A 22274-nucleotide genomic window follows, 5' to 3' on the forward strand; every position below is an offset into this window, starting at 1 on the left:
AGCTAAGCTATTCCTGTTTAAACTGACTCTTGGAGCTGTGTACTGTTCCCCAGTATAGATCAGAACTAGGCTATTCCTGTTTAAACTGACTCTTGGTGCTGTGTACTGTTCACCAGCACAGATCAGAACTGATATATTCCTGTTTAAACTGACTCTTGGAGCTGTGTACTGTTCCCCAGCACAGCATAGAAAAGAAGTGAGTTATTCCTGTTTAAACTGACTGTTGGAGCTGTGTACTGTTCCCCAGAACTGACAAAACTGTGCTATTTCTATTGAAACCTACTCTTGGAGCTGTGTACTGTTCCCCAAAACTGATCAGAACTAAGCTATTCCTGTTTAAATTGACTCATGGAGTTGTGTACTGTTCACCAGCATAGATCAGAATTGATTTTTACCTGCTTAAACTGACTCTTGGAGCTGTGTACTGTTCCCCACAACAGGTCAGAACTGATATATTCCTGTTTAAATTGACTCATGGAGCTGTGTAGTGTTCCCCAGAACTGATCAGAACTAAGCTATTCCTGTTTAAACTGACTCTTGGAGCTGTGTACTGTTCCCCAGAACTGATCAGAACTAAGCTATTCCTATTTAAACTGACTCTTGGAGCTGTGTACTGTTCCCCAGCATAGAAACGAAGTAAGCTATTCCTGCTTATACTGACTCTTGGAGCTGTGCACTGTTCCCCAGAAGTGATGAGAACTAAGCTATTCCTCTTTAAATTGACTCGTAGAGCTGTGTACTGTTACCCAGCATAGAAATGAACAGAGCTATTCCTGTTTAAATTGACTCTTGGTAGTGTGTACTTTTCTCCAGCATAAATCAGAACTGATTTATTCCTATTTAAACAGACTCTTGGAGCTGTGTACTGTTCCCAAGCATAGATCAGAATTTAGCTATTCCTGCTTAAACTGACACTTGGAGCTGTGCATTGTTCCCCAGCATAGAAAAGAACTGAGCTATTGCTTTTTAAGTTGACGCTTGGAGCTGTGTATTGTTCCCCAGAACCGATCAGAACTGAGCTACTCTTGTTTAAACTGACTCTTGGAGCTGTGTACTCTTCCCCAGATCTGATCAGAACTGAGCTATTCCTGTTTAAAATGACTCTTTGAGCTGTGTACTGTTCCCCAGCATAGATCAGAACTGATATATTCCTGTTTAGACTGACTCTTGGAAGTGTGTACTGTCTCCCAGAACTGATCAGAACTGAATTATTCTTGCTTAAACTGGCCCTTGGAGTTGTGTACTGTTCCCCAGCATAGAAAAGAACTGACTTATCCCTGTTTAAACTGACTCTTGGAGCTGTGCACTGTTCCCCAGCATAGGTCAGAACTGAGATATTCTTGTTTAATTTGACTCTTGTAGTTGTGTACTGTTCCCCAGAACTGATCAGAACTGAGCTATTCCTGTTTAAACTGACTCTTGGAGGTGTGTACTTTTCCCAGCATAGATCAGAACTGAGTTACTTCTGCTTAAACTGACTCTTGGAGCTGTGTACTGTTCCCCGGAACTGATCAGAACTGAGTTAATCCTGTTTAAACTGACTCTTGGAGCTGTGTACCATTCCCCAAAACTGATTAGAACTGAGTTATTCCTGCTTAAACTGACTCTTGGAGCTGTGTACTTTTCACCAGCACAGGTCAGAACTGATATATTCCTGTTTAAATTGATTCTTGGAGCTGTGTACTGTTCCCCAGAACTGATCAGAACTGAGTGTTTCCTGTTTAAACTGACTCTTGGTGCTGTGTACTGTTTTCCAGAATAGATTACAACTGAGTTATTCCTGTTTAAACTGACTCTTTGAGCTGTGTACTGTTCCCCAGCATAGATTACAAGTGAGTTATTCCTGTTTAACTTGACTCTTGGAGCTGTGCACTGTTCCCCAGCATAGATCGGAACTGAGTTATTCTTGTTTAATTTGACTCTTGTAGCTGTGTACTGTTCCCCAGAACTGATCAGAAATGATTTTTTTTTCCTGTTTAAACTGACTCTTGGAGCTGTGTACTGTTCCCCAGAACTGTTCAGAACTGAGTTATTTCTGTTTAAACTGACTCTTGGAGCTGTGTACTTTTCCCCACCATGGATCAGAATTTAGTTATTCCTGCTTAAACTGACTCTTGGAGTTGTGTATTGTTCCCCAGCATAGAAAAGAACAGAGATATTCCTGTTTAAACTGACTCTTGGAGGTGTGTACTTTTCCCCATCATAGATCAGATCTGACTTATTCCTGTTTAAACAGACTCTTGGAGCTGTGTATTGTTCCCCAGCATAGATCAGAACTGATTTACTCCTGCTTAAACTGACTCTTGGAGCTGTGTACTGTTCCCCCAGCATAGATCAGAACTGAGTTACTTCTGCTTAAACTGACTCTTGGAGCTGTGTACTGTTCCCCAAAACTGATCAGAACTGAGTTAATCCTGTTTAAACTGACTCTTGGAGCTGTGTACCATTTCCCAAAACTGATTAGAACTGATTTATTCCTGCTTAAACTGACTCTTGGAGCTGTATACTTTTCACCAGCACAGGTCAGAACTGATATATTCCTGTTTAAATTGATTCTTGGAGCTGTGTACTCTTCCCCAGCACAGCACAGAAAAGAAGTGAGTTATTTCTATTTAAACTGACTCTTGGAGCTGTGTACTGTTCCCCAGCATAGATTACAACTGAGTTATTCCTGTTTAACTTGACTCTTGGAACTGTGTACTGTTCCCCAGCATAGAAAAGAAAAGAGTTGTTCCTGTTTAAACTGACTCTTGGAGCTGTGTTCTGTTCCCCAGCATAGATCGGAACTGAGTTATTCCTGTTTAAATTGACTCTTGGAGCTGTGCACTGTTCCCCAGCATAGGTCAGAACTGAGATATTCTTGTTTATTTTGACTCTTGTAGCTGTGTACTGTTCCCCAGAACTTATCAGAAATGATTTTTTCCTGTTTAAACTGACTCTTGGAGCTATGTACTGTTCCCCAGAACTGATAATAACTGAGCTATTCCTGTTTAAACTGACTCTTGGAGCTGTGTACATTTCCCCACCATAGATCAGAATTTAGTTATTCCTGTTTAAACTGACTCTTGGAGGTGTGTACTTTTCCCCAGCATAGATCAGAACTGACTTATTCCTGTTTAAACAGACTCTTGGAGCTGTGTATTGTTCCCCAGCATAGATCAGAAAGTACAGTTTTGTACCTACCATAAATGTAGATGTCCGATAGATATGCAACTGCAGTCATAACATATGGGTTGTCCTGCCTCAGGCAGCCCTCGGTCGGCCGGATTCCAAAGTCTGGGTCCAGCATCGGCTGGTGTCGCCTCCTCTCCGACGTCAGAACAGCTGGAGTATAAAGGCATCGGCCGACGCCATCTTCTTCAGTGTTTCTTGCCCCAGATGCCAGGTGCCCTCCTAGGAAGGCTAAATTTGGTGAATGGATAAAGAATTCCAGACATGCACAACAGTAATAAACAGATACACCATAGAGATACCCCCAGCTAATAGGAATAGGGGTAGTGGACCCATAAAGAAGGTTGCAGAGGGGTAGGAGGGTGGAGAATCGACTGCAGTCGCATATCTATCGGACATCTACATTTATGGTAGGTACAAAACTGTACTATGTCCTTCAAGAATGCAACTGCAGTCATAACATATGGGTTGAATACCATAGCCAAGCTGGGGTGGTTGGAACTAAGAAAGTGATGGTGTAGCTAAAATGCCCTGCAGGACTGCCGAAGCAAAGCCTGCTCGGGATCTGGAGTATAAAGGCAGGTTGTAGTGCTTGGTAAATGTATGCACGGAGCTCCATGTAGCAGCCTCTAGAATGTCCTTTGTAGCCACTCCTCTTAGGAAAGCTGTGGATGTGGCTATAGCTCTGGTGGAATGTGGCCTAATATTGGCTGGCACACCTTTTCCATGAAAGGAATAGCAGAATCTGATGCAGTGTCCAGTCCATTTGGAAATTGTTTGTTTGGAGATTGCTTTTCCTTGTACTCCAGCAGCATAGGCTACAAGCAGTTGGTCAGACTTTCTGGTGGCCTTAGTTCTGTCCAAGTAGTAGCGTAGTTGCCTGTGTATGTCCAAAGTATGCAGCAGTGCTTCCCCCCTGTTTTGAAGATTGGGGAAGAAAGTAGGCAGGTGAATGGCTTGATTTAGAGACACCCTGGAAATTACTTTTGGCATGAATGAAGGATTGGTTCTTAGAGAGACTCTGTCCTGATGAAAAATGAGAAAAGGAGGTACTGCCATGAGTGCCTGTATCTCCGAGACTCTTCTTGCTGATGTAATTGCCAATAGGAAAACCGTTTTCCATGAGAGAAATTGCATTTCTGAAGTTGCTGCTGGTTCAAAGGGAGGAAGAGTTAATTTTTCCAAGACGGTTGAGGTCCCATGCAGGTACTGGCGGTTTCCTGGGAGGTTTGATATTCTTTATCCCCCTTAGGAATTGTCTTAGCAAAGGATGTGAAAACACAGGTGGATCACAATTGTATTTTGCTGAGATTGCTGAGGCATGAATCTTTATGGAAGAATATGAGAGACCAGTATGAAACATTTCTGCCAAGTATTCCAATATCTGAGGTATACTCAATACTGTTGTATCCTGACCCCTGCTAGCATTCCAGATGATGAATCTCTTCCACTTGGCTGAATAGGTTTTTCTGGTGGAAGGTCTGCGTGCTTCCAGTAAGATCTCTTGAATGTTTTTGGAAAGAGAGATATCGGAAGGAGTTATGGTAACCTCCAGGCTGTCAGATGCAATGTTTTCAGGTTTTGATGAACCGTCCTGTAATTGTGTTGTGTTAGAAGCAGAGGCCATAGGGGCAGAGGCCACTGTTTGGTCCGAGTTATGCTCAACAGCAATGGGTACCAGTGCTGCCTTGGCCAGTCTGGAGCTATCAAAATGCCTGTTGGTTGTTCTGCTTTGATCTTCGGTATCACCTTGGTCAGCAGTGGTAGAGGAGGGAATGCATAAATTGTTAGGGACTTCCAGCTGAAGGAGAGAGCATCCGTTTTCCAGGCTAGAGGATGGTGGGTTCTTGTACAGAACTTTTCCAGGTGATGATTCATGTGAGAAGCAAAGAGATCTATGTCCGGTCTTCCCCATGTCCTTGTTATTTGTGAGAAAATGTGAGGATGCAGCATCCATTCGTGTGGATCCAAGAAATGTTTGCTCAGCTTGTCCGCCAGTACATTGTCCTTGCCTGGCACAAACTGGGATTGCAGATGTATCTTCAGACTTAGGGATTTTTCACGGAGAATCATTGTTAGTCTGCAGAGGGGATAAGAATGAGTGCCTCCCTGCTTGTTTATATACCACATAACAGTGGTGTTGTCTGTCCTTATTAGCAAATGTCCTTGTTGAAGTGATTTTTCAAAAGTCTCGATTGCATGTATCACTGCCAACATCTCTTTTTGGTTTATGTGCAGATGCCTTTCCCTTGGTGTCCATTGACCTTGAATGCATCTGCCCTCCATGTGCGCCCCCCATCCATGGTCTGAGGCGTCTGTTGTAATCATTTGACCTGCTTGAGGTTTGTTGAAAGACATGCCTTTGTTTAACTGACTTGCTTGAGCCCACCACAAAAATTCTCTTTGCAGACATGGAATGAGTGGGATTACGTCCTCTAGGCTTTGGCTGTGTTGGGACCATAAGATTTTTAAGTACCATTGCAGCTTTCTCATATGAAGTCTTGCCAAAGGTATCAGAAGAATGCAAGATGCCATGAACCCCAGGGCCTGCAGGATTTTCCTTGTAGTCAGCTGGGAGAGCTTTGCTAGGCCTTTGAAGTACTCTGGTAACTGCTGTTGTTTTTCCTCTGTGAGATAAGCCATCTGTGTTTTTGTGTCCAGTTTGGCTCCTAGGAAAATAATCTGTTGGGATGGCAGAAGTCTTGATTTCTGAATGTTGACTGTGTATCCCAAGGCCTGTAGTAATTGAATGACATAGTCCAAGTTTGCTATCAAGGTTTGCTTGTTGTCTGCTTGTATGAGGCAGTCATCCAGGTAGGGGTATATTTGAATCCCCTGGAGTCTGCAGTGTGCCACTACTGATGCCAGGCATTTCGTGAACACTCTGGGCGCAGTAGATAAGCCAAATGGCAATGCTGAGAATTGATAATGCTCTGTCCCTGCAAGAAATTTGAGGTATCTTCTGCAGCTTTGTCTGATTGGGACATGCAGGTATGCCTCCTTGAGGTCCAGAGTGACCAGCCAAGACCCCTTGCCCAGCATGGGAAGGAGTTGCTGTAATGTCAGCATTTTGAACTTTGGCACAATGAGATAAGTATTTAGAGTAGACAAGTCCAGTATAGGTCTCCATTTGTTTTCCTTTCTTGGAACAAGGAACAGTCTTGAATAAAATCCCTGGCCTTGTTCCTGTGGAGGGACCTTTTCTATTGCTTTTATATTTAACAGCTTTGAAACTTGAATGAGTGCCTCTGCCCTTTGATGAAGTGGCAGGTTTGGCATGCCTTGTCTTATTGGTAAAGTATGGAAGTGGAATTTGTAACCTTTGTCTATTAAATCCAGAATCCAGTTGTCCTTGGTTAAGATATGCCAGTTTTTTGAGAATAAGGATAATTTTCCGCCCAAAGGTGCTTCTCTTTGAGCCTTTGTAGACGGTATGAAAGTCAAGTCATTGTGGTTGTCCTTGTGGTGCAGCTGGACTGCCTGCGCTACTTCTTTGATTTGGTGGTTGCCATTGGTGGCCCCTGTAGGAGCCTCAGTATTGCCCTCTACCTTGGGCACGCCTGTTTTTTCCCCTTTGAAACTTGTCAGTGTCTGGAAAGGACCAATTCTTTGAAGGCCAATTCCTGCTGAATCTGGGTGGCTGAACCTGGAGGAAATCTTTGACTGTCTGTACTGATTTAGCTTTTTCCTCAATGGACTTCAACACATCTTGTGCATTAGCACCAGAAAGCTTCTGTTTTTCCAGAGGTGCATCAAGTAACTTTACTTTAACATGGTCTGGCAGTGGCTGTTCTTTTAACCAAGCATGTCTACGTATAACAGCCCCAGTCATAGCTGCCCTACATGAAGCCTCCAATGCATCATAACCACACTGAAGAAAATGATTGCTAACCTGCTGAGTGTTATGTACTAGATCCTGCAATGCCTTTCTATCAATAGGCTCAGGAGAGGCTAGCTTTTTCTGTAAATCATCCAGTAAAAAATCCTGGTACTGAAACATATGAAAAAGGCAGTTAAGTGACCTCATGGCCAGGGTGGTAGAGGTATAAACTTTTTTACCCCATCTCTCCAGGGACCTAGCTTCCCTATCCGCTGGCAGTGGATTCTTGGCTGTGGAAGTAGCCACTCCCTTGGGGCCCTGTGAAATAGTTTCTAGATCCACAGCATGGGCCTTAAAGAGATGTTTGTGGGTGTCAGGGACCCTATAATATATGTCTGGCATGACAGGAGCAGGAGGGAGAGAATCAGGTTAGCACTGGAGTTGGAGAAAACATCATCCAGGACATCCATAACTGGAGGGATAGCTAAAGGTCTGTGCTGGGGTAGCTTGAGGAAGGTACATAGCCTTTTCCTGGAATCAGAGAATTCCTGACCCTGCCATTTAAAATGCTCCCTCATAGAGTGTAGGACTTCACCGAACGAAAAATCCTCTGGAGGAGAGGCAGAGGGAATTGATTCCTCAGCATCACAGTCCTCATAGGCCTGGAAGGATTCTTCTTGGGTATCTGAAGGCTCAGAATCCCCAGAGGCTTCATCTGAAGAGAGGTTGTCGGCCTGCTCAGTTCTGGGCCTTTTCTCTGCAGGCGGCTGAGAACCTCTGTCTGGATGAGGCTGAGACCCCCTGATAAGAGAAATAAGATCGGCAGCAAGAGACATGATCTGTTTATCAGAAGAAGGGGCCTGGGCAGTAGGTTTAGGATGGGCCTTGGCCTGGCTGGCGGCCTTAGCACGTGCAAAGGCCTTGATGGACATGGATACAGGAGGCCTAGCTACCCCAAGTACAGGAGTAACCTTGTCCACAGGAATGGTGTCGGGTAGATCCAGAACTTCGGTTTCTGGAGGAAAGTCAACAACCGGCACCGGTGTAGACTCCGAGACCGAAGGACGGAGTTAAGGCTGTGTCGTTGGCCTGGAGCGGTTGAATTACTGCTTCCGAAGGGACCAAAGCACTCGCGGAGGGTTTAGGAGGAGTATCGGTGGAGGACGCGGGCCGAGGATGTCGGTCCCGGTCCTTTCGTTTTTTGGAAGATTGAGTAGTCGGTTGTTCCGACGGCATGATATAAGCGAAAGATTCGCCGAAAAAGTCTTCGGCAAATTCTGCCCGGCGCCTGAGAGTGCGCTTATTAAAGCAAGCACAGGCAGCACAGGCCGAGACGTCGTGGTCTGGGCCCAGGCAAGGTAGGCAATAAGAATGGAAGTCCTTATGAGGTATTTGTTTACCACAAGACAAACAATTATTAACTTTCTCAATTTGTTCTGACATCGGCCGAGGCAAGAAAAAAATGTTCCCCAACGGGGTACTTAGCTTTTAGATGACTTCGGTACTGAAAACACAGGAGCTGACCGACCGGCACTTGCGAACTGCTTCTGCTTCGGGCACCGCGCGGCAAGAAAGACTGAAGAAGATGGCGTCGGCCGATGCCTTTATACTCCAGCCGTTCTGACGTCGGAGAGGAGGCGACACCAGCCGACGCCGGACCCAGACTTTGGAATCCGGCCGACCGAGGGCTGCCTGAGGCAGGACTACCCATATGTTATGACTGCAGTTGCATTCTTGAAGGACATCTGAGTTACTCCTGCTTAAATTGACTCTTGGAGCTGTGTACTGTTCCCCCAGCATACATCAGATCTGAGTTATTCCTGCTTTAACTGACCCTTGGAGCTGTGTACTTTGCACCAGCAGAGGTCAGAACTGATATATTTATGTTTAAATTGATTCTTGGAGCTGTGTACTGTTCCCCAGAACTGATCAGAATTGAGCTTTTCCTGTTTAAACTGACTCTTGGAGCTGTGTACTCTTCCCCAGCACAGCACAGAAAAGAAGTGAGTTATTTCTATTTAAACTGACTCTTGGAGCTGTGTACTGTTCCCCAGCATAGATTGCAACTGAGTTATTCCTGTTTAAACTGACTCTTGGAGCTGTGTACTGTTCCCCAGCATAGATCAGAACTGAGTTATTCCTGTTTAAACTGACTCTTGGAGCTGTGCACCTGTCACCCCTGGGATTCCGGATATTGGCAAAGGCTCTTGCCACCCCCATAGTGCCTTTTTTAGGCAAGGCTCAAATTCTAAACCTACCACCCTAGAACACAAAAAAGGAAAAAAACTAAGGGTGATGCTGCTCAATGCCAGAAGTCTAAATCTCAAAATGCACGCACTCGAGGCCCTTCTCAGTATGGAGAACATCGATGTCTGTGCAGTGACAGAAACCTGGTTCAAGGCTCCTGAGAGCACCCCAGCACTATCAGGTTTTACCTCTTATCATGCGTTCCGGCCCCAAAATCCGGACAATACCAAGAAAGGAGGTGGGGTATCCATATTCATCAAAGACACCCACACCTCAAGACTGGTGGCAACGCACGATGCATCGGAGACCATCCAGGTGCAATTAACCATAGGCAAGACTGCTCTACAAATTGTAGCATGTTACAGGCCACCCTCACAAACTCAGGAACCTCACATGGCCTTCCTGAAAACACTAGAGGGATAAATGTATCACCAAACACTATCATACTAGGTGACTTCAATTACCCTAATATAGACTGGGAACACTACTCAAGCCCAAACACCCTAGCCCAAAAGTTCCTGGAATTCATAAACTCAAATGCCATGGAACAACTAGTCACCATCCCCACAAGAGGAGAAAACATACTTGATCTCATCATCACGAACATGGGAGCACAATGTTCAACACCGAAGTATACCCCTCACTGGTGAGATCAGATCACAAACTAATCTCGCTGGAGGTCCTCATCCCACCCCACCTGAAATAAAAAGACCACAGTAAAGAACTTCTCGAAGCCGACTTCACACTTCTAAAGACTAGTGTGGTCTCCTTTAAGGCCCCGAGCCGGCAGAAAACAGTACTCAAGCCGCTGAATCATTTACAAATGCCTTCTACCAGCACCTGCAGGACTGCATGGATAAGGCAATCCCAAGCAAAACAAAGACTCTTTGTACCAAAGGCAAGCGTCCAGTCTGGTGGACCCCAGCCATAAACAAACTCTACAACAAAAGGAGGAAGCTACTACAAGATAGAGCAAAATCCTTAAAAGGTAAGACACCCTTGATCACTATAAGTAAAAACTAAGAGCTCTCATAAAATCATCCAAAGCAAATTTTGAGAGAAAAATAGCTAAAGACTCAAAAGACAATCATAAGGCCTTCTTTAGCTATGTTAGAAACCTGGGAGGAAACTCCCAGATATGCTCAGAACTAGTTCAAAATGATGTGAAGATTACTGATCCTACAGACATTGCCAACATACTGGCTGACAGGTTCAGTGCAAACTTCTCCCCTCCCCAAAGGAGAGATATCTATACCAAGCGATTGCAGCCCCCAAACATCTCCAACGCCCAAGTGAGAACTGCTCTCTCCAAAGCCAAAAACACAGCATCCATGGGACCTGATGGTGTCCCCGGCTGTGTGCTCCACGAACTCAACGAGGAATTAAACCCACAGCTAGGACAGCTGTTTAATCATAGTCTTACCTCTGGATACATACCCAGGGAGTGGCGCACTGCAACTGTGGTCCCACTTCACAAAGGCGGTGCCTCCACTGACCCTGGAAATTACCGGCCCATTAGCTTGACAAGCCTTATCTGCAAAGCCATGGAGAGGATCATAATGGACCTCATAAATAAAGACATAGGGAATTTGCAGACTTTGGATCCATCCCAGTTTGGCTTTGTCAAAGGCAGATCATGCCTTCTAAACTTGGTTGACTTTTTCAAACAGTCACCAAAGCCATTGATGAGGAAAGGCAGTCCATACAGCCTACCTCGATCTGGCGAAGGCCTTCGATACAATACCCCACTCGGGTATCATTGAAAAACTCATCAGCTTAAATGTTAACCCATACATCACAAGATGGGTTGCAAACTGGCTGAGTGACAGAACCCACAGGGTCAGAGTTGCTGGCGCCATGTCAGACTCAAAGCCTGTCACAAGTGGTGTACCACAGGGCTCAGTCCTGGGCCCACTCTTGTTTGGCATCTACTTTTCCAAGTACAAGCAAACACAGGAGGGTTATGGCTGACAAAGTTTGCAGATGACTGCAAACTGGGCGCCATAGTAGAAAACACATCTGACACAGATATCCTTCAGAAGGGTCTCACAGAAACGGATAACTGGTGCCAGAGCCATGGCCCAAAGTTAAATGCCAAAAAATGCATAGTCATACCCTTCGGAAAAAACAAGGTTACCCCTAGCTACCAAATAGGTGGCAATCCACTGAGCACAGAAGAAGTTATCAGGGACCTGGGGACCCAGGTTGATAGTAGTCTGTCATTCGACACCCATGTAGCTAAAGTAGTTAGGAAGACCTTCTACATTGCCCACCTTATCATGAAGGGATTCTCATCTAGATCAAGGGAGGTCATAGTCTCCCTATACTCATCACTCATCAGACCAATGATTGAGTACAATGCCCCATTCGAATGTATCTGACCCGACACTTGCAGCAGCTGGAGAGGCCACAAAAGTTCCTCACCAAAAGGATAAAGGGTCTCAAACATCTGTCCTATGCTGCCCGACTGAAAGAACTCCAGCTCTATTCAGTCGCTTACCGCTTGCTCAGAGGTGACCTTTGCCTAACATACAAGGCCATGTCAAACCCAGATTTGATGAATATGCTTCACCTCAAAAATCTAGATCCGTCAGAGTCACAAGGGCGGAGACTTAAACCTCGACACGGCTATTAATAGGACGTGCTGGAGGATAGATTCATCACCCAAAGACTCCCTATGCTGTGGAATAAAATCCCGGTATATGTGAGGCAGAGCACCTCGCTGGCCTTGTTCAAGAGAAATCTTGACCAATGGATGGGAGATCGCAGATATACCCCAGGGATTACCTCAGTGTCACTGCTCAACAGAGGCACAGCAAAATAATGGGTATAGTTCCCCATACTAAAGGGGTGGCGTAAGCCACAAAACTATGGGCTAGGCTTGTAAATGCCCTCGGGCAGATAGCCTAGTATGAACCTATGAACCTATGAACTCTTCCCCAGCATAGATCAGAACTGAGTTATTCCTGTTTAAACTGACTCGTGAAGCTGTGCACTGCTCCCCAGCATAGGTCAGAACTGAGATATTTTAATTTGACTCTTGTAGCTGTGTACTGTTATCCCAGAACTGATCAGAAATGTTTTTTTCCTGTTTAAACTGACTCTTAGAGCTATGTACTGTTCCCCTGAACTGATCAGAACTGAGCTATTCCTGTTTAAACTGACAGTTGGAGCTGTGTACATTTCCCCACCATAGATCAGAATTTAGTTATTCCTGTTTAAACTGACTCTTGGAGGTGTGTACTTTTCCCCAGCATAGATCAGAACTGACTTATTCCTGTTTAAACAGACTCTTGGAGCTATGTATTGTTCCCCAGCATAGATAAGAACTGAGTTACTCCTGCTTAAACTGACTCTTGGAGCTGTGTACTGTTCCTCAGAACTGATCCAAACTGAGTTATTCCTGTTTAAACTGACTCTTGGAGCTGTGTACCATTCCCCAAAATGGACTAGAACTGAGCTATTCCTGTTTAAACTGACTCTTGGAGCTGTGTACTGTTCCCCAGCACAGATTAGAAAATAAGTGAGTTACTCTTTTTAAACTGACTCTCACCAGCATAGGTCAGAACTGAGCTATTCTCTATGAGCTGTGTACTGTTCCGCAGAGCTGATCAGAACTGATATATTCCTGTTTAAATTGGCCTTGGAGCTGTGTACTGCTCCCCAGAACTGATCAGAACTGAGCTATTCATGTTTAAACTGACTCTTGGAGCTATGTACGTTTTCCCCAGCATAGATCAGAACTGAGTTATTCCTGCTTAAACTGATTCTTGGAGCTGTGTACTGTTACCCAGCATAGAAATGAACAGTTATTTCTGCTTTGACTGACTTGTAGCTATGTACTTTTCACAAGAACTGATCAGAACTGAACTATTCCTGTTTAAACTGACTCTTGTAGCTTTGTACTCTTCCCCAGAACTGATCAGAACTAAGCTATTCCTGTTTAAACTGACTCTTGGAGATGTGTACTGTTACCCAACATAGAAATGAACAGTTATTTCTGCTTCGACTGACTCTTGTAGCTATGTACTTTTCACAAGAACTGATCAGAACTGAGATATTCCTATTTAAACTGACTCATGGAGCTCTGTACTGTTCCCCAGCATAGATCAGAACTGAGCTATTCATGCTTAAAATGACCTTGGAGCTGTGTACTATTCCCCAGCATAGATCAGAACTCACCTATTCCTGTTTAAATTGACTCTTGGAGCTGTGTACTGCTCCCCAGCATAGATCAGAACTGAGTTATTTCTATTTAAACTGACTCTTGGAGCTGTGTACTGTTCCCCAGCATAGATTACAACTGAGTTATTCCTGTTTAAACTGACTCTTGGCGCTGTGTATTGTTCCCCAGCATAGATCGGAACTGAGTTATTCCTGTTTAAACTGACTCTTGGAGCTGTGTACTCTTCCCCAGCATAGATCAGAACTGAGTTATTCCTGTTTAAACTGACTCTTGAAGCTGTGCACTGTTCCCCAGCATAGGTCAGAACTGAAATATTTTAATTTGACTCTTGTAGCTGTGTACTGTTATCCCAGAACTGATCAGAAATGATTTTTTCCTGTTTAAACTGACTCTTGGAGCTATGTACTGTTCCCCAGAACTGATCAGAACTGAGCTATTCCTGTTTAAACTGACAGTTGGAGCTGTGTACATTTCCCCACCATAGATCAGAATTTAGTTATTCCTGTTTAAACTGACTCTTGGAGCTGTGTACATTTCCCCACCATAGATCAACATTTAGTTATTCCTGTTTAAACTGACTCTTGGAGGTGTGTACTTTTCCCCAGCATAGATCAGAACTGACTTATTCCTGTTTAAACAGACTCTTGGAGCTATATATTGTTCCCCAGCATAGATAAGAACTGAGTTACTCTTGCTTAAACTGACTCTTGGAGCTGTGTACTGTTCCTCAGAACTGATCCAAACTGAGTTATTCCAGTTTAAACTGACTCTTGGAGCTGTGTACCATTCCCCAAAATGAACTAGAACTGAGCTATTCCTGTTTAAACTGACTCTTGGAGCTGTGTACTGTTCCCCAGCACAGCATAGAAAAGAAGTGAGTTATTCTTTTTAAACTGACTCTCACCAGCATAGGTCAGAACTGAGCTATTCTCTATGAGCTGTGTACTGTTCCGCAGAGCTGATCAGAACTGATATATTCCTGTTTAAATTGGCCTTGGAGCTGTGTACTGTTCCCCAGAACTGATCAGAAATGAGCTATTCATGTTTAAACTGACTCTTGGAGCTGTGTACTTTTTCCCCAGCATAGATCAGAACTGAGTTATTCCTGCTTAAACTGACTCTTGGAGCTGTGTACTGTTACCCAGCATAGAAATGAACAGTTATTTCTGCTTCGACTGACTCTTGTAGCTATGTACTTTTCACAAGAACTGATCAGAACTGAACTATTCCTGTTTAAACTGACTCTTGTAGCTTTGTACTCTTCCCCAGAACTGATCAGAACTAAGCTATTCCTGTTTAAACTGACTCTTGGAGATGTGTACTGTTACCCAACATAGAAATGAACAGTTATTTCTGCTTCGACTGACTCTTGTAGCTATGTACTTTTCACAAGAACTGATCAGAACTGAGCTATTCCTATTTAAACTGACTCATGGAGCTCGGTACTGTTACCCAGCATAGATCAGAACTGAGCTATTCATGCTTAAAATTACCTTGGAGCTGTGTACTTTTCCCCTGCATAGATCAGAACTCACCTATTCCTGTTTAAATTGACTCTTGGAGCTGTGTACTGCTCCCCAGCATAGATCAGAACTGAGTTATTCCTGTTTAAACGGAATCTTGGCGCTATGTACTGTTCCCCAGAACTGATCAGAACTAAGCTATTCCTGTTTAAACTGACTCTTGTAGCTGTGTGTTGTTCCCCAGAAGTGATCAGAACTGAGCTATTTGTGTTTAAACTGACTCTTAGAGCTGTGTACTGTTCCCCAGCATAGATCAGAACTGAGTTAATCCTGGTTAGACTGACTCTTGGATCTATGTACTGTTCCCCAGCATAGATCAAAACTAAGCTGTTCCTGTTTAAATGGACTCTTGGAGCTATGTACTGTTCCCCAGCAGAGCATTGAAAAGAAATGAGTTATTCCTGTTTAAACTGACTCATGAAACTGTGTACTGTTCCCCAGCATGGATCAGAACTGAGCTATTCTGTTTAAATTGACTCTTGCAGCTGTGTACTGTTCCACAGACCTGATCAGAACTGAGCTATTCCTGTTTAATCTGACTCTTTGAGCTGTGTACTGTGCCCCAGAACTGATCAGAACTGAGCTATTTTTCTTTAAGCTGACTGAGCTGTGTTCTGTTCCCCAGCATAGATCAGAACTGAGTTATTCCTACTTAAACTGACTCTTAAAGCTGTGTACTGTTCCCCAACATGGAAAAAAACAGTCATTCATTTTTAAACTGACTCTTGGAGATGTGCACTGTTCCCCAGCATAGATCAGAACTGATGTATTATTGTTTAAATTGACTCTTGGAGCTGTGTACATTTCCCCAGCATAGATCAGAATTTAGTTATTCCTGCTTAAACTGACTCTTGGAGGTGTGTACTTTTCCCCAGCATAGATCAGATCTGACTTATTCCTGTTTAAACAGACTCTTGGAGCTGTGTATTGTTCCCCAGCATAGATCAGAACTGAGTTACTCCTTCTTAAATTGATTCTTGGAGCTGTATAATGTTCCCCCAGCATACATCAGATCTGAGTTACTTCTGCTTAAACTGACTCTTGGACCCAGCACAGATCAGAACTGAGCTAATCCTGTTTAAATTGACACTTGGAGCTGTGTACTGTTTCCCAGGACTGATCAGAACTGAGTTATTCCTGCTTAAACTGACTGTTGGAGCTGTGTACTGTTCCCCAGAACTGATGAGAACTGAGCTATTCCTGTTTAAACTGACCCTTGAAGCTGTGCACTTTTCACCAGCACAGGTCAGAAATGAAATATTCCTGTTTAATTGGATTCTTGGAGTGGTGTACTGTTTGTTCCCCAGCACAGCATAGAAAATAAGTGAGTTATTCCTGTTTAAACTGGCTGTTGGAGCTGTGTACTGTTCCCCAGATCTGACAAAACGGAGCTATTTCTATTGAAACCTACTCTTGGAGCTGTGTACTGTTCCCCAGAACTGATCAGAACTAAGCTATTCCTGTTTAAATTGACTCTTGGAGCTGTGTGCTGTTCCCCCGAACTGATCCAAACTGAGTTATTCCTGTTTAAACTAACTCTTGGAGCTGTGTACCATTCCCCAAAGCTGATTAGAACTGAGCTATTCCTGTTTAAACTGACTCTTGGAGCTGAGTACTGTTCCCCAGCACAGCATAGAAAAGAAGTGAGTTACTCTTTTTAAACTGACTCTCACCAGCATAGGTCAGAACTGAGCTATTCTCAATGAGCTGTGTACTGTTCCACAGAACTGATCAGAAATGATTTATTCCTGTTTAAACTGACTCTTGGAGCTGTGTACTCTTCCCCAGAACTGATCAGAACTGATATATTCCTGTTTAAATTGGCCTTGGAGCTGTGTACTGTTCCCCAGAACTGATCAGAACTGAGCTATTCCTGTTTAAACTGACTCTTGGAGCTGTGTACTTTTTCCCCAGCATAGATAAGAACTGAATTACTTCTGCTTAAACTGACTCTTGGAGCTGTGTACTGTTCCCCAGCTTAGATCAGAACTGAGCTATTCCTGTTTAATTTGACTCTTGGAGCTGTGTACTGTTCCCCAGAACTGATCAGAAGTCAGCTATTCCTGTTGAAACTGACTCTTGGGGCTGTGTTCTGTTCCCCAAAACTGATCAGAACTAAGCTATTCCTGTTTAAACTGACTCTTAGAGCTGTGTACTGTTCCCCAGCATAGATCAGAACTGAGTTAATCCTGGTTAGACTGACTCTTGGATCTATTTACTCTTCCCCAGCATAGATCAGAACTAAGCTGTTCCTGTTTAAATGGACTCTTGGAGCTATGTACTGTTCCCCAGCACAGCATTGAAAAGAAGTGAGTTATTCCTGTTTAAACTGACTCTTGGAACTGTGTACCGTTCCCCAGCATAGATCAGAACTGAGCTATTTTTCTTTAAGCTGACTGAGCTGTGTTCTGTTCCCCAGCATAGATCAGAACGGATATATCCCTATTTAAACTGACTCTTGGACGTGTGTACTTTCCCCCAGAACTGATCAGAACCGAGTTATTACTGCTTAACCTTACTCTTGGAGTTGTGTACTGTTCCCCAGCATGGAAATGAACAGTCATTCCTTTTTAAACTGACTCTTGGAGATGTGTACTGTTCCCCAGCATAGATCAGAACCGATTTATTATTGTTTAAATTGACTCTTGGAGCTGTGTAATATTCCCCAGCACAGATCAGAATTGAACTATTCCTGTTTAAATTGACTCTTGAAGCTGCGTACTGTTCCCCAGCATAGATCAGAACTGAGTTATTCCTGCTTAAACTGACTCTTGGAGCTGCATACTGTTCCCCAGCTTATATCAGAACTGAGCTATTCCTGTTTAAATTGACTCTTGGAGCTGTGTACTGTTCCCCAGAACTGATCAGACCTGAGCTATTCCTGTTTAAACTGACTCTTGGAGATGTGTACTGTTCCCACGAAGTGATCAGAACTGAGCTATTTCTGTTTAAACTGACTGTGTTCTGTGCATAGATTAGAACCGATCATCCCATAAACAATCCACTGAAAAGCTGTACAAGAGCAAATGGAGGAGATTTGTAATCTGGTCTCAACGTGATTTAGACCATTACACTGCCCCTGTTCACTCCATTCTAGAATTCTTAGCTCATCTTTTTAAAACTGGGGCAGTGGCCTCTTCTGTCAAAGAACAGTTGTTAGCTGTCTCTGTTTTTCACGTTGTAGATGTTTTATCGTGCAACCTCCTGTTGAACCTGCAGCATCATGTGACATTAAAATTTTATCTTGGAAAACCATTTTCCTAGTAGCAATCACTTCGGCTAGAAGAATATCAGAAATTCAGCCCTTATCCTCTTTGCTTCCATACCTGATTGTTTTCAAAAAGGCAGGGTTTCCTTGCATACCAACCCTTCCTTTTTACCTAAAGATGTTTTGGAAACTAATAATCAGTCGAACCATTAATTTTCCCATCATCTTCCCCAACAAAGGAGACTACATACTGCATTTATGGGATGCTCATAGGCAGTTGTTTTTATCTACATGCAACAAAAGAATTTTAGAAAGGCAGTTCAATTGTTCATTTCTTTTTCCAGTCTCAGGAAGGGATGACCAGTAACTGTTTCGCCAGCTTAACCTTGGATATCTGATTGCATTACATTTATCTGCCACAGACAAGATGTAGCACTTTCTAAACTTGTTTGCGCTCTTTCAGCCAGAGCAATGGCAACTTCAGCAGTTTTTCAGAGTAATGCATCTATTAATGAAATTTGTGCTGCGGACACTTGGACAAATCACCATACCTTATCACTCATTACAAATTGGATTTGGTGTCCAGGGGAAGAGCCTCCTTTGGTTTGATGGTTCAGAGGAGTATTCTTCCATGAATCCACCTGGGATAAAGGTAGCTGGGGACTCTGTCCCACATGTGAGACTGAAATGAAAAATTGACAACAGATAAAGAAGTTATGTACTTACCAAAATGTTCCATCTGTATTGTCAGTTTTTCATTTCTCCTCGCAGCCTCTCCCTCCAAGCCCCCCTGACCTTGGTTTTCTGGTAGAAGGGGAAGCATAATTTATGCCACCTTTTTGTCTTCTCCATATTCCAGAAATGGTCTCCTTACAATCCTCTCATATACAAGATTTCTTTATACCTTTCTTTTCTGGAGATAATGCTAGCAAACAAGATCTGAGGTAATGGGGAGGGTTGCGTTGTGGGTAAGGGGAGGTTCCATGAGCTTTTTGGTTGCCACAAGCTTAGTAAAGGTCGAGTTGAATCCAATGGTTCGGACCTGAACCCATATGTGTGGAGCAGTGAAAAATCGACTACAGACGGAATGTTATGTTAAGTACATAGCTTTTTTTCATCTCAGAAACCATCAGCTAGAAGGGTTTGCAAAAGTAAATGGAAGAGGTTTTGCTTTTAGGCTCAGCAGAGGAAGTTAGATCCTTTTTATTGCCATACTTCATTCTATTCTTGATGTCCTCTCCCCTGTTTTTCAAGAGGGGCCAAGTTTTTCCACTATTAAAGTTCAGTTAGCAGCCATCTCCAACTATCACATTGGAGAGAATGCTTCATTAGTGTCATCTAGATTATGCAGGGCCTTCCTAAAGGGTACCTTTTTACTCAGACGTCCTGTAAAGGACTCTACTCCACCTTGGGACCTCACAGTGGTTTTGCAGTCTTCAGTATGCTCTCCTTTTAAACCATCAGCTAAAGTAGATCTCAAGTTTCTTTACTGGAAGACCGTCTTTCTGGTAGCTATAACTTCTGCAAGACGAGTGTCTGAGCTCCAAGCTCTATTGTCCAAACTATCATATTTGCTTTTCCATGAAGACAGAGTTACTTTATGCACAAACCATTCATTTTTACCAAAAGTTGCCTCTGAGATCAACCTCAATCAAATAATTTGCCAGTGTTTTTCCCAGTTTTGAAAACAAAGCAGTGTACACCCTTCATCTGTTGGGGTATACATTGACAGCTTCGGTTACATTACTTTATCAAGTTAATTTTCTTGTATTGTTGTAATGTGGAGCTTTTCTCCCAAGGTCTCCACTGAAAAAGGGCATTTGCCCAGTTGGACTATCCCGGTCAACAAATGTCAAATAACTTTACCAGTGCATCCAAAAGGCCATTCTACCAAGTTAGTGTCTACCTCTGCTGCTTTTTGGGCCAGGGCTTCCATTGATTGATGCTAAATGGTCAAATACCCATACTTTTATTGCTCATTACAAATTGGGCATAGTTTCCAGGAAACAGACCTGCCTTTGGTTTCACAGATGTTCTTTGTGTTTCATTGTTGCAGTCATTGCATTTGGGTGGTCTGCTTGCGGGTTGCCCTCGGTCGCCCTGGGTTCCAGGGTCTTGGGTCCTGCGTCGGTTGCGGTCTCCTCTTCCATGGCGTCGGGTCATCAGGGATGTGGAACAGGCAGCTGACACCATTTTCTTTAGTCTTTCTTGCCACGCGATGCCCGAAGCAGAAGCAGTTCACAAGTGCCGGTCAGCCGACCCCTGAAATTTTCGAGTTCGAGTTTCAGAACCGAAGTCTTCACTAAAGCTAAGTACCCCGTCGGGGAAACTTTTTTTTCTTGCTCCATACCGATGTCAGAAAAAGTTAATTGTATTACTTGTGGGAAGCAGATACCTCATAAGTATTTCCATTTATATTGTATTCCTTGCCTAGGCCCTGATCACAACGTGTCTGGCTGTCGGTTTTGTGCTAGATTTACCCAACGCACTATTAAGAGTCAGTATATTTTTGCCTCAAAATATTTTGCAAACAGATTTAACTATCCTGAAATGTCATTGGATAGCAATCCGACTACCAGAGTACACAACAAATGCAAAGAAAAGAACAGAGACAGACCCGTTGATGTCCAAAACCGACGACGAAGCTTCTCCTAAGCCAATCGCCAGTTCACTGGTACTCAATGAGGTGCTTTTGCAGCCCCTGATGCCTGCTGCTTTTGAGTTGCAGGCCCTACCGAGACCCATGTGGAGTCCAGCATGCCGCAAGATACTCAAAGTATTGTACCCATGGATGTCTCTCCCTTGGATGGGTCCGGAGCCGCTGAGCAGGCACTGGCTCCTGAAGGTGTATACAGACCTCAACATTTTTATATAAAACCGACGACAGCTGCAAAACCAAAGACAAAGGCAACTTCTAAAGCTAAAAAACTGACGCATGAGCCACATGCACAGGCTGCTATGCCTAAAAAACGGATGATCAAAATGGCTGAGGACCTAATTACCTTGATAAGGGGTTCCCAACCCCCTCCTGATCAGAGGCCTAGGCAAGACACTGATTATGAATCTTCAGATCAGGTTTCTATTTCTTCTGATTCCTCTTCTGATCTGGAATTATCTATTCCACACTATGAGGATTCTGATGCAGAGGAATCTATCTCATCTGCATCACCTCCTGAGGATTATTCTTTTTGAGAAACCTTGCATACTTTGAGGGAGCATTTTCACTGGGAGAGTCAAGATTTTTCAGAATCAAAAAAGAGGCTCAGGGATTTCTTTCTCCCTCAGCACAGGCCTTTAGCCATACCCCCTGTTTTAAACTTTGTGGATGATGTGTTTTCGGAGTCAAGCTTGACTCCTGACTACTTACCTCCGGCTCCTAGCAAGCCTGACAGATATTACAGGGTCCCTGACTCTCACAAATTTTTATTTAGAAACCCTGCTGCTGACCCTGAAACTATTTCACAGGGTCTAAAGGGAGTTAAGGCCTCAACAGTGAAAAATCCTACCCCCTGTGACAGAGATTCAAGGGCACTGGATAGATGGGTAAAGAAGATTTATACATCTGCAACCTTGTTAATTAGGGCCCTAAACTGCCAGTTTCATATGCTCAAGTATCACCAACATGTTATAGGATTGCTGAAACAGAAAACAATGATGATTTCTGAATGTGCAGTAAATAAAGCATTGCAGGAATTATTGCATGCAGCTGAACAAATTGGAAAGCATACTTTGCGATGTGGTTTTGATTCCTTAGGGGCCTCCTCCAGGACCACAGTTACTGGATCTGTGATTAGGAGGCATGCCTGGCTAAAAGAACAAAATTTGCCTGATCATGTTAAAGCTAAATTGCTGGATGCACCTTTGATACTCTGTTTGGTATTAAGGCAGAAGAGGTTTTAAAGAAAATGGAAGACAAAGCTAAGTCTATGCAAACTGTAAAAGACTTCTTACAAGTGCAGCCACCAAGATTCAGTAGACACTGGCCTACAAAGAAATGGTCCTTTCCTGTGTCCGACAGAGCTCAAAGGGGCAAATCCAGACAACCTAAAGTTTCTAGATACCAGACACAAGACTCTTACAGGTCAAAGCAATGGGGTGCTTCTACCTCCAAATCTGGAG

This window comes from Protopterus annectens, chromosome 11.part0, assembly GCF_019279795.1.
Source record: "Protopterus annectens isolate FY-2018-M chromosome 11.part0, PAN1.0, whole genome shotgun sequence".
Taxonomy (NCBI): Eukaryota; Metazoa; Chordata; order Ceratodontiformes; family Protopteridae; genus Protopterus; species Protopterus annectens.